Source organism: Panthera pardus, unplaced genomic scaffold (genome assembly GCF_024362965.1).
Source record: "Panthera pardus isolate Hobbes unplaced genomic scaffold, ASM2436296v1 HiC_scaffold_26, whole genome shotgun sequence".
NCBI lineage: Eukaryota > Metazoa > Chordata > Mammalia > Carnivora > Felidae > Panthera > Panthera pardus.
This window is the reverse complement of record NW_026526832.1, coordinates 189,122-201,236: the sequence shown is the minus strand read 5'-3', so window position 1 is coordinate 201,236 and position 12,115 is coordinate 189,122. Positions and strand designations below refer to the sequence as shown.

The 12,115-nt window shown below is 40.3% G+C and overlaps 1 long non-coding RNA gene across 1 annotated transcript in view; it reads left to right on the top strand.

Moving 5' to 3' along the window:
- Nucleotides 1-8,397: 8,397 nt before the first annotated feature.
- Nucleotides 8,398-12,115, top strand: part of LOC128773646 (uncharacterized) — a 46,458-nt gene continuing 42,740 nt past the window's right edge. The window contains exon 1 of the long non-coding RNA XR_008417993.1: nt 8,398-10,258. This is a non-coding gene — a long non-coding RNA (uncharacterized LOC128773646). The remainder of the gene's footprint in view (nt 10,259-12,115) is intronic.

Here is a 12,115-nt window from a genome sequence, read left to right as displayed (position 1 = left end):
CACCTTTGGGAGGATTTGGATGAGTCAGAGAACCCAGAGCCCCCAAATCCTACTGAGTTTCCTCTGTTCCCAAAGCCTCTATTTCCAGACTTCCTTATATCTTGGGCTCTGCAAATGTCCTAGCTTCTGCCTAGCAGACATAGATAGCCCCATGAGACTGGGCAGGCAGTCTCCATTCTGGAAGGCAGATGTCTCCATTCTGGTAGTGCTAATCATGGCAGAGGCAGTGTGATCCTGGAGGCAGCAGATACGGTGGCAGCTTTCTGATTCCTCAGCTTTCTTTCTAAAATGGCAGAGGCTCCCACAGGAGGTGAGTTCCACTGTATGGTTCTGAAAGTTGCTCCTAAAATCTCAGCCACAAGTCTGCTCTCCAGGTATTTCTGCCAGCCACTTAATAACAGATAATAAATTCCTTTCTGCTTAAAGTAGCCAGAGTGAATTCTGTCCTCTGTAACGGAACCCTGATACAGAGGGGTAATAAATCAATTCATCATCAGTTTTTCTAGCCACTGTGGAAATGGCCCATAACAACCATAGGAAAAAGGCATATAGGCTCTGCCTGAATGCCTCCAGGGATAAGTTTCTTAGGCAACTCATTCCATTTTGAACAAACTCCAATTATCAAAAATATTTTTTATAGTTGTCTGGAATCTGTCTATTTGTAACTTGATCCCATTGATTTAGTTTCTTGTTAGCACATTGGTTGGGTTTGCTGTTAGTCACTTGGACAAGAAAAGCCTTGTCCAAGCTAAAAACTCAAATTCCTCTACCTGTTTTCTCTATAATATGGTTCCCAGATTCCTCCACACTGCCTACAACTAGATGAGGAGGAGAGGAGAGGAAAGGAGAGGAGAGGAGGGGAAGGAAGGGGGCGGGGAGGGGAGAAGGGAGGGAAGAGGAGGAGGGTTAGTGAGCCTTGATGGGGACCATTAACACTGTCTGAGTGTGGTGAAATATGCTGAGACAAATCTTTATGTAGAAAAGAAAAAGCAAAAAGGGGTGGAGGAAGCATCTGTGATTAAAACCTTCTTATACAATAAGAGTGCCAGGACCAGCTCATGGTTATTTGTCAGCCTCACTGGAACATTTCATTTTCACAGTAATTTATGTTTCATCTATTAGTTCATCTTTCTGTTGGTAAATTAACGTCCTTCGGTTCATCCACTTGATAGCATGAATTTTGTTATTTTACCCAAGGGGGAGATACCCATATTGAAAAAGAAAGGTGAAAGGGGAATAGAAATTAAAAACAAATCTAAAGTAATGGGGGATTAAGTAACATCCCCCTGTTAGTTTTATTTCTCAAACTAGTTACCACTGTCAAAGAATAGTTATTCATATGCTTATTGTCTGTGGTCCTTTGCTAGAATGTACACTTTAAGAAGGTGAAGAATTTGTTTTGATCCTTCTTGTATCCTAGGAGTCTGGCCCAGAACCTTAAACAGAGTAGATTCCTTTTCTCTCTCTCTCCGTCACTCTTCCTCTCTCTCCCTTTCTCTCTTCATATGTATATATAAAGTGTGAATGAATGTTTGCAGACACAATGATAGGAAGAAAAGTGGGAGGCAGAAGAGCAGAACGGAGTCTGTGTTGGTATAACAAGTTATCACAAACTTAGTCACTTAGAACAACACATTTATTATCTCATAGTTCACATGGGTCAGGAATCTGGGAGGCACTGCTTGACTGAGTCCTCTGCTCAGGGTCTCACTAGACTGCAGTCAAAATGTTGATTGGGCTCCATTCTTATCTGGAGGCTCATCTGAGAAAAGATGTCCTTCTGAGCTTACCAGATTGTTGGTTGAATTCATTTCTTTGCAGTATAACTGTGGACACCAGTTTCTTTCTGGTTATTAGCTGGAGGCTGCTCTCTGTTTTTAGAGGTAGCCCAGCAATCCTCTGCCACATGGTTCTCCCATGGGCAATTCACAGCATGGCTGTTTGTTTCCTCAAGGCCAACAGAGAAAATCTCTCTTCACTCTGCCAGGAGCCTTATATAATATAATACCATCATGGGATTGACATCACCTTTGTCATATTCTATTGGCTAGAAGCAAATCACAGGCCCTGCCCACACTCAAGAGGAGGGATTTATACAAAGGTCACTCCTCTGGGATCACCCTAGGGTGTGCTAACCACAGCAGCACAGGGAATATTAGAAATGGTCAAGGACAGAGAGATTTGGCTTTTGTTTCTCAAACATTTCTTTTTATGAGATTCACCCTCCATTTTGCAATCAAAATATCATGAAGCTCAGAGATTCAGTTTAGAAAGTCCCTGATCTTACACATTTTAGCAACTTCCAGGGTCTGAAATTTTTGGTTTGGTCAGTGATTCACACTATGTGAGTTCCTCCAGATTTTAATTTCTCTCTGATGAAGAAGAAATTGCAGGGTAGATGTAGACTGGATTTGGCTCCTTGGATTCCAAGCTGAGAAATTAGAGCACCCAATAGGGACAGAAGGCTACCGGTGATTTCCAAAGAGGTGTATGGTTGTGGGACTTTTCTCACAGAGTGGCTTCATTTAGTAACCAATGGGTCTGGACGGGTCAGACAAGTTGCTTAATGCAGCTCTGCAAAAAGACATCCCTAAATCCTGTGAAATATCTCCTTGCCACTTGTCTCTCTTCTACAGTGGTTAAGTAACCAAAATGTTAGTCCTTGCCCTGGTCAAATGGGAGAAGGGCTTGCCTACAAAGCCTGTGGGTATATAGCTGAAGATGGAGCATATATATTTGAAAATCACAAGAAAAAAGAATGGATTGACTCTCCATTTGAGAGCTTTTGAGAAGGCTGCTGAAGACCTAACATATTTAATTGAAGCAAAGATGCCGTCAATTTTAAGGCACGATATTACTTTATATGCCTCTAAGGAAGAAAGCAAAGCCCTGGCAATTAACAGTAAGCCACTGATGGTAAGACACATCACTATTTCAGAGGTATTAATGTGTGCAAAAAAGGCATGTCTTAGAATGGAGGAATATTCCGAAGAGCAGACTTATATTGTATTGCCTTCAGAAGCCCTGATTCTCAGCAGAACTGGGGTCTAGAAGACCCAGGAATGTGACACTGACTAGTCTGCTGTCACTAGGAAAAGAAAACATTAAAGTTTGAAATGTCCTTAGAAGTCATGGAACCCAGCCTCCCTTCTAGGGCAGGAGAAGCTGTGCCTCTGTTTCTAACAGATGGCTTTCCAGTCTCTGTGGAAATATTTTGAGCACTGTAGAACTCACTACAGTTGTAGTAGTGTACAATCTGGTCGTATTGTGGGGTATAATTTATCAGGTAACAGGGTCCCACTTTAAACCTAACTATGCTTACCTTCATTCAGCTATGTGGGAGAATGTCTGGATAATTTCAGGGTGAGCATCACCTGTGAAGTGAAAAAATGGAGATCTTGTAGGGGAAGCTCATGCTGAGGGAAGAGGGAGTTGGGCTGAGAAGGTACACCATGACAGTGCCTCAGTTTATTTATTCCTTCTTTCCTTTAGTGAGAGTACCTACCATGTGCCAAGGTCTAAATCAATGACAGACAGACATAAGTTCCTGGTTTCCACTCCTCTCAGCTTGTAGCTCTTCTAACTCTAGTATGAACAATACAGAAGAACTCTGATCAGACATGTTTGTCTTGAATACCTGCATGTGGTCCAATTGACCACTGCCCAGTGCTGCTGTGATGTAGCAGAGAGGTCACTGGCCTTTCCCTTTTATAGGGACCTTGACACAGCAGATGGTTTGGGTGCCACTGGGTGTGTGTCACCTGGAGATGAGGATGTACCACGGCACATTGCTTTGCTTAGACCTCAAAGAACCAGACTGAGGGAGTGCCTGAAATAGTAGGGCATTATTGTAGTGGAACGGGACCTTGAGATTTCTGTCACAGAAAACTGAGGGACAGAGCCAGTTACACACTACCAGCCAGTACTGAGTAGCCCTGCTTTGACCATGAGCAAAGAAATCTGTAGAGAAACATGGATTATATGTTTACCAGTTGTACTCATAATAACTTACACCAGTATAGTGAATCTGAATTGTCATTAATAAAATATTAACATGTTACTAAAACTTTGATAACAATAAAGTACTAATGCATTTTATTTACTTATATTTGATAGTTCATAACCTCACTTTTCTCTGCTATAATTAATGAGTCCACTGTTCAAACTCTTTAGAGAACTGTTCATGGATGCCTGTGTCTAAATTCCATTTTAAGAAATATAACTAGACTCTCAAAAGTCTGTGCCAATGACTTGCTGATGGTTATGGAAAAAGCTAAATGCAAAGAAAATTATTTTCTTTTGAATATAAAAGGCACATTTGATTTTTTATCCTGGGTGAAGTCAGAGATGTGAATAGGATGAGAACAATATCCAAGTTGATTGCAGCACTCAGTGTTGTGACAGCTTTTCTGAGTTAGGCTCTTGCAGGTTGATTTATACATATTGATTATTGGCATCCCAGAATTTTAGCCATCTTAAAACATTTGACTCTTCTCATTTCCAATTGTTTTTCTCTTCCTTCATCGTTCTCTGTCTTGGTAACATAAAATTTCATTTTGGAGGAGTCTTCTATTTTACTTTTTGTGCATTGTTATATTAGTATTTCTTCTCTGGGTTCTTAGATTTCTCCTCCACAGTTAGCCCCTTTTAAAAATTCCTTAAAAATGTGTATCTTTTCTTAAGTGAAAGAAAGTTCAAAAAGGCATAGATAACTTTGTACAAGAGAATGAAAACATAGTCATAATTCTTATAAATAGTTTTAATTTTGGCTTTAATTTATGATAAGTATTTCAGACATTCAAAAGATGTACATGGCAATATACTGAATACCAAGATACTTGATTCCCAGATTAAGAAGTATAACATGAATGGGGTGCCTGGGTGGCTCAGTCAATTAAGTGGCCAACTTGGGCTCAGGTCATGAACTCAGAGTTTGTGAGTTTGAGCCCCCTGTCAAGCTCTGTGTCGGGTTCAGAGCCTGGAGCCTGCTTCAGATTCTGTATCTCCCTCTCTCTCTGCCCCTCCCCCACTTGTGCTCTGTCTCTCTGTCTCTCAAAAAAGGAATAAATGTTAAAAAAATTAAAAAAAAAGAATTATAATCAACATAATTGAAACCCTTGTGTACTTTTCTCAAATGCATTCTTCATGCCCCTCCCCCCACAGAAGCATCATCCTGAATTTATTATTCCCATGCATCTCTTTTACATATTTACATATAATTACATATTTAACTTGCCTTGAATAATATACATTGTTCTGCATATTCAACAATTTTACATAGATGGTACTTTTGCATGAGTTATTTTTTGCAACTTGCTTTTTTTCCATTCAAAAATATGTATTTATGATTTTTATCCATGTTGATATATGTAACTATAGTTCATTTTAAAAGGAGTATGTTATTCCCAAATCCCTCAATTTATTATCATTCCCCCAATGATGGGCATTCAGTTTATTTCTGATATTTTTGTCTTTTTATATGTTATTACAACAAATGCAATAAAGTTGCTTACGCATGTTTCTTTGTGCTCATGAGAGGGGGTCTCTCTAAGGAAACTGGACTGGATTGTGCCTGCCCAAGTTCATGTGTTGAAGTCCTGACACCCAGTATCTCAAAGTGTGACTGCAATTAGAGACAGGGTCTTCAAAGAAAAGATTAAGTTAAAAGGAGGCTGTTAGGGTGGAAAGTAATCCAATTTGACTGGTGCCCTTATAAGAAGAGGGGCTTAGGACCCACAGAGAACACTGGGGATGGGTGTACTGATAAGTCCACAAGAGGGCGGCTATCTGTAAGCCAGGATATTGTTCTCATCCTACTCGGATCTCTGACTTCACCCAGGATAAAAATCAAATGTGCCTATTATGTTCAAAAGAAAATAATTTTTCTTTTCTTTCCGTTGTTGACACCACCCAATCTGTGGTATTTGTTATGGCAGCTGGAGCAGACTAATACACTCTCTTAGCATGAAACTGCTAGATGAAGGGATGTTTGTGGGTTCAGCTTCTTGAGCTGATGCCACACCACTCTCCAAAATAATTGATGCAAATTAAACTCCCACCATTGGACCTCTTCTGGCAGCACAGACTCACCAACATCAGAAATAGTGTTGACAGGTATCTTATAATTTTAATTGCACTTGACTTTTAGTGAGGTTGAACATTTTTTTTTTAGGTTTATTAGCCATTTATGCTTTCTATCTCTCTGTAAATGGCCTGTCTATATATTTTTGCTTATTTTTTTATTGGATTGACTTTTTTAAAAAAACAATTGATGGGTACACTCTTTTACTAATACTGTTAGTTTTGATCTTAATAATTTTGCTGATTGTTTTGTTTGCTTTATGTTTCACTTACTAAAAGTGTTTTTAGCTACTTCAATAGTGGATTTGTTGGGTTTTCCTTGTATTTAAATTTTGCTGTACAAATTTTGAGGCTCTTGTCAAGGATACACGAATTTAGAATGGTTGTATCTTTCCAATGAGTTAAATCTTTAATGATCTTTTTTTTTAATCTCTCACAATGCTATTTGTCCTAATGTTTGTTTTGTCGGATATTAATATTGCTATATTCACTTTCTTTGGTTTTGATTTCCCTACTACAATTTTCTATTTCTGTGTTTTCCATTTTTCTGAGCACTGGTGCTTTTAAGCATTTCTTTGTAAATAACATTTAGGTGGATTTTTTTATCCCTTCTGAAAATTTTTGTTTTAACTTCAGAATTTAATCCAGTTATATTTATCATAATTATTGGTATATTTGGACTCATTTTGTGAATCTTAATTTTTGCTTTTTATTTGTTACATTCTACCCCCCTCTGTTTTCTTTTGAATTAAGTGTTTTCCTTATTTTTTCCTTTACTTGTATCAGAGTTTTATCCCCCTTCCATGTTTTTATCCTGCATTTCTCTATCTCTTTCATGAGGTATGTTTAAAGATGCCTCAAGTGCCCCGTCTGTATTCTTAATTAACTCTAAAATTTGCCTCCTGCCCCCTTCCCTCTCCTTCTCATCATCTTATGGGTCAATTATTGCAACATTCTTTCCTTTTCAGCCCCATGCTCTACTCCCTCCTAGAGTACTCTCTGCAATACGACATCTGCTTATAACTCTCCAATGGCTTCCATTTTGTTTTGGATCAAAGTCTAATTTCCTTCCCATGGCAGGCGAGGGCTATCATGCTCACCAGTAACTGCTTCTCCTGCAACTCCCTCGAATGGGCCACCTGCTCTGGCTGCATGGCTTGGAATCCAGCCTCCTCATGAGGACTCCATGCCTCTGCACATGCCACTCCTCAGTGGGATGCTGTGTCCTCTCTAGCGACAAACTTGTGTGCTTACCTTTCATGCCTCAGTTCAGGATCACCTTCTCTGTGAAGCTTTTAAGGACTTTTGAGTCCAGGAAGATTAGTTGCGTCTTCTCTGTTTTAACAGCACCCAGTGCATGTCTCTGTCACTAGTTATGGTTCTGATCACATCTGTTTGGTAAATGCTTGTTTAAATGTCTTGTCTTTTCTAGACTGTGAACTCTTAATGGCAAGAAGCATGTCTTTGTTTCTATTCCCAGGGTCCAGCACAGTACTGGCCTGATTTGTATTTGTTGAATAAATAAATACAATAAATAATGTTACTATAAAGAAAAAGAATGTGCTTTATAAATTGTAAATCATGTCACCATCACTTCTGATGTTTGCATGCTTTTTTTTCTGTTTCAGTGAGAATGACTTGCCTTCCCAGCCACATTGTGACTTTATATGGACAGAGGCTGTGTTTTATAGATGGTTGGTGATATTTCAGTATCACCACCGCACATTGTTGAGTATATAACAAAACCCCAGAAAATATTGTTTGATTGGTGAGAGACTAAGTGTACCATACCTTCTGATCATTTATATTTTATTTTTTATTTAAACCTTTTTATTAAAATAAAGGTATGACAATTAGTACTAATAACATACTAGTTACTTGAATAAGGTGACATATGGGGACATGTGGAAAAAGGTTTAAATGCCAAGGGACAGGTCCACCCCCTTTCATTGGAGCCAATGGTACATGGCTGCCAGGTGCCATAGTCAGTCTCTGCCTATCTCCAGTAACCCAGGCTCCTGGAGAGATTTTGACATCTTGGGGGGATCTTGAAACTTCCTCTGGTTTAGTCACTAATTTTAATCTTTTTTTTTTTCCTTCTCAGAAACAGAAAATCTAAGAAAACCACATATATTCACTCTTAATCTGTACATACTCTTCTGAGTACACTTTGGTTTTCCTTTTACTTTTCAGGAGAGATTGCCTATCTTGTTAATGATATAAAAATGACTTAGGATGAAGTCCTTTAATAGCCAAAAGTTGATTAGGCTATTGTCTCTCAGCAGTTAAAAATAGTGCTTTAGAGGGGCGCCTGGGTGTTTCAGTTGGTTGAGTGTCCAACTTCGGCTCAGGTCATGATCTTAGGGTTCAGGAGTTCGAGCCCCGCCTCTGGCTTTCTGCTGACAGTTCAGAGCCTGGAGCCTGCTTTGGATTCTGTGTCTCCCTCTTTCTCTGCCCCTCTCCTCCTTGTGCTCTCTCTCTCTCAAAAATTAATTTTAAAAAGTAGTGCTTTAGACTGCTGGTTGTCAAAGTGTGGTCCCCAGAGCATCAGTATCAGCATCATCCAGAAACTTGTTAGAGATAGACATTCTTGGCCCCCACTCAGACCGGCTGACTTAGAAGCTCTAGGGGTGCAACACTCTGTGTTTTAACAAGCTCTCCAGGGGATTCTGTCTGATACATGCCAAAGTTTGAGAACCACTGCTTTAAACCTTCAGCTAAGGGTCTAAAAGGAATAAATACCTCCCTCCCCCATTTTTTCCCCTCATGATTATTTTAAAGACTTACAAGACTTTAAAAACAGCACATACCTGTTTTTAAGCCGTCATACAACAGTATTAGAGCAAGACATGATTAGGTCACTGAGTAGCCAGAAAGGCAGAGTACAACAGGTATTAGACCTGATCAGACCGGAAGTTGGCTTTGTGTTCACATCCTGCCTCCACCATTTACTCCTTGTGTGACCTGGAGCACTCAGCCTCTCAGTGGTTCTGATCTCTCCTCTGTAACACTGAGACCATGGCAGTACCTATCTTACGGGAAGGGTTGTTGCTAGAAATGAAGGGCTCATTTTGAGAAGTGCTTGGCATAGTGTCTGGCACACGATGAGTGCTCTGTAAATGATTGTTAAATATAAAAAATGAACTTGGAGCCAAAGATTTCATAATCTGGGATAGTCCCCTATGAGAGGGACACAGAACAGGTGGGTGAAACAAGTCACACCCCCTCCGGAGTGGCCTTTGCCACTGCCTGTTGATGGCCACTGTCTGTGCATCTATCAGGCCATTGCTGTTCTCCCAGATGCTGAGAGAGAAAAGTGGGCCACCAATGACTGCAGAGGACAGGAAATCTGTATATATTTAAGCAGCATTAACACTTGTGCTGCTCTGAATCCTGGAGAGGGAGGCAATAAGAAATGCACTTAGCCTTCATCGGGATGTGGGCGGTGTCTGATATCCCGGGCCATAATATGGCCAAACCTTAGATGTCAGAACTTTCACATGTACTTCTCTCAAAAAAAATCCACTCAACATGAACTAGGCACCAACATCCATTTCTGTTGGTTGTTGGTATATACTCGATCACTTGGCAGTTTTGATGTATTTTAACCCAGCTTTCAGCTTTCTGTAATCTCACTTCATCAATCCTTCTCTGCTCAGGCATGTCTGCCTTCATTTGGCAGACATGGCAGGTTTTTCATTTCCCCCATGTAAATGACTTGTTTATTACAGTAGGGGTCCCTGGTCTTTGGAAACAGCTTTCAGATATCCTCACATAGAGCTCAGAAAGGGCTTCATGAATAATAATGCCCAAGTAAACCTGAGATGAGCTTGGACGTTGCCTCTTTGAAATTCATACATCATCCTAAGTGCCATCATTTAAATAGAAAATGTAGAAGGTTTCCTGGGAAGGCTGAGTCTGAAATATGCTTTCTTTACGAAACTTATCATTTCAGCACAAAACAAACAAACAGCGGAAAGCAAAGGTGGGAGTATGTGATTCCTGGTATGTGTTTTACTTGAGCATAAAATTTGTTTTCCTGATTGTACTGGGACTTTTCACAGCCCCTGGTTTTAACTTTTTAATTTGCATTTCTCTTTCTACTAAACGTTTCTCAGCTTCCTTTGAATTTATGGTAAAAGCCACAAAACCAGAGATGAGAAGACAGCCATCCAAGGTAAGTTAACTCTCAATTCCATTTGTCTTGCGAGACAAAAGAGAATGGTTGATTCTTTTGTAGCATGGGCTTCAGTTTCTGTCTAGACCATAGGTCCTCAAACTTGGCTGTACACTGGAGTCACCTGGAGTCTGTTATAAATACCGATGCCCAGGATCCATCCAAGCTGTTCTGGTCTGGGAGTGTCCTGGACACTGATTTTTTGAAGATGCCCAGGTGATTCTAACATGCAGGAAAGTTTGAGAACCACAGAGTGACTACATGGATTTGGAGGTGGCCAGCCATTCATGGAGAAAATCCTATGACCCAACCAAAGTGTATTTAAAGGTGGACTGAGTGGCCTCTGAGGAGAAAACCCATCCGGAGGGAGGAAGGAGCCAGTCTTACGCAGGTTCGATTCTGCTTCAGGGTATATTCACTTCACTCTGTCCCCTGCCTCCTGTGTTGGCTGCAAAATCTCAGATCTCCTAGAGGCTGGAGGTCAGTGGCGTAAGGGGCCTGGTGAGTCAGAGTGGCCTTCTGCAGAGCCCTGTGTCATTTGCAATGGGCAGTGTGGTGTCAGGAGAGGTCTGCACCGTGGGGTCTGTGGAGCAGATGCTGCATCTGGCAGAAATCCTGGGAGAATGGCAGATTTGTCAGAGCGCCGAGGTCCCGTACATTGGCAGGTAACAAGGTAAACTTTGCTTGAGCTCCAGGTGTGTATCCACCAGCAGGTGAGGCCTGGGGACTCAGTATAGTTTATCTGTGTAAGTAAGGATGCAGATATAACTATACTGTTCTATACAGAAAATCAGAATGCTACCTTCCTGACCAGATGGGCTTAGCTCCCCTGAGGAATGGTTAGATTTTAATAGTATGCCCTTTGTCTGAATTGAGGAAATAGCCACATAAGAAGGTTTGGGCCATTGTTATGGAATTGCTGTTAAAGAGATAGCTCATTAAATCCTTCAATGGTCCTCATAAGGCCCCAGGTGATAAATTCCTTTTGGAATTCAAGAATGAATTTATTTTGAGTACTGGTATGCCTCCATTCCTGAGATAATAAGAACTTTGCAAACCATTACGATTCTTGCCCTCCTCTCCTCCTCAGCCTTCAAGAATCTCAAAACCGAATACAATCCTTACTTGCAATAAGTATAACCTCTGGTGATAACAACTTTGAGTCCTTCTCATTACAGCTTTGCTGTGGTTTAATAAATTTTTCTATGTGAGTCTTTGGTTTTAAACCACACTAAAATATTTTTGTTTTTATTGTTTTAATGTTTATTTTATTTATTTTGAGAGAGAGGGAGCATGAGTGAGGGAGGAGCAGAGACAGGGAGAGAGAATCCCAAGCAGGCTCCATGCTGTCTATGTGGGCCTGGGGTGGGGGTGGAAGGGGTAGGGGGGTGAGGTGGGGCAGGGCTCAAACTCTCAAACCTTGAGATCATGACTTAAGCCAAATTCAAGAGTTGGAGGCTTAAACAAATGAGCCACCCAGGCTCCCCCACATTAAAATATTTTTAAAAGAAGAAAAGGGAAAATATAAATATCTTGATTAAATAGTATCTGATTTTTTAGTTTTTTTTTTTAACAGCTTTATTGTGGCATTATATACATAATAAACTGCACATATTTAAAATGCAATATTTGGTAAGTTTTGACATAACATATATTCCTGAAACCATTACCACGATTGAGATAATGAAAATATTCATTACCCAGCCCCTCCCCAAGTCTCTTCCTGTTCCTTTGTAATCTCTCCCCCATCTCTCCCTGTCCCTAGGCGGCTTCTGATCTGCTTTCTGTTACTATAGATTGGTTTGCTTTTTCTAGAGTCTCACACAAGTTGATTCAAACATTATGTTCCTTTTCTTG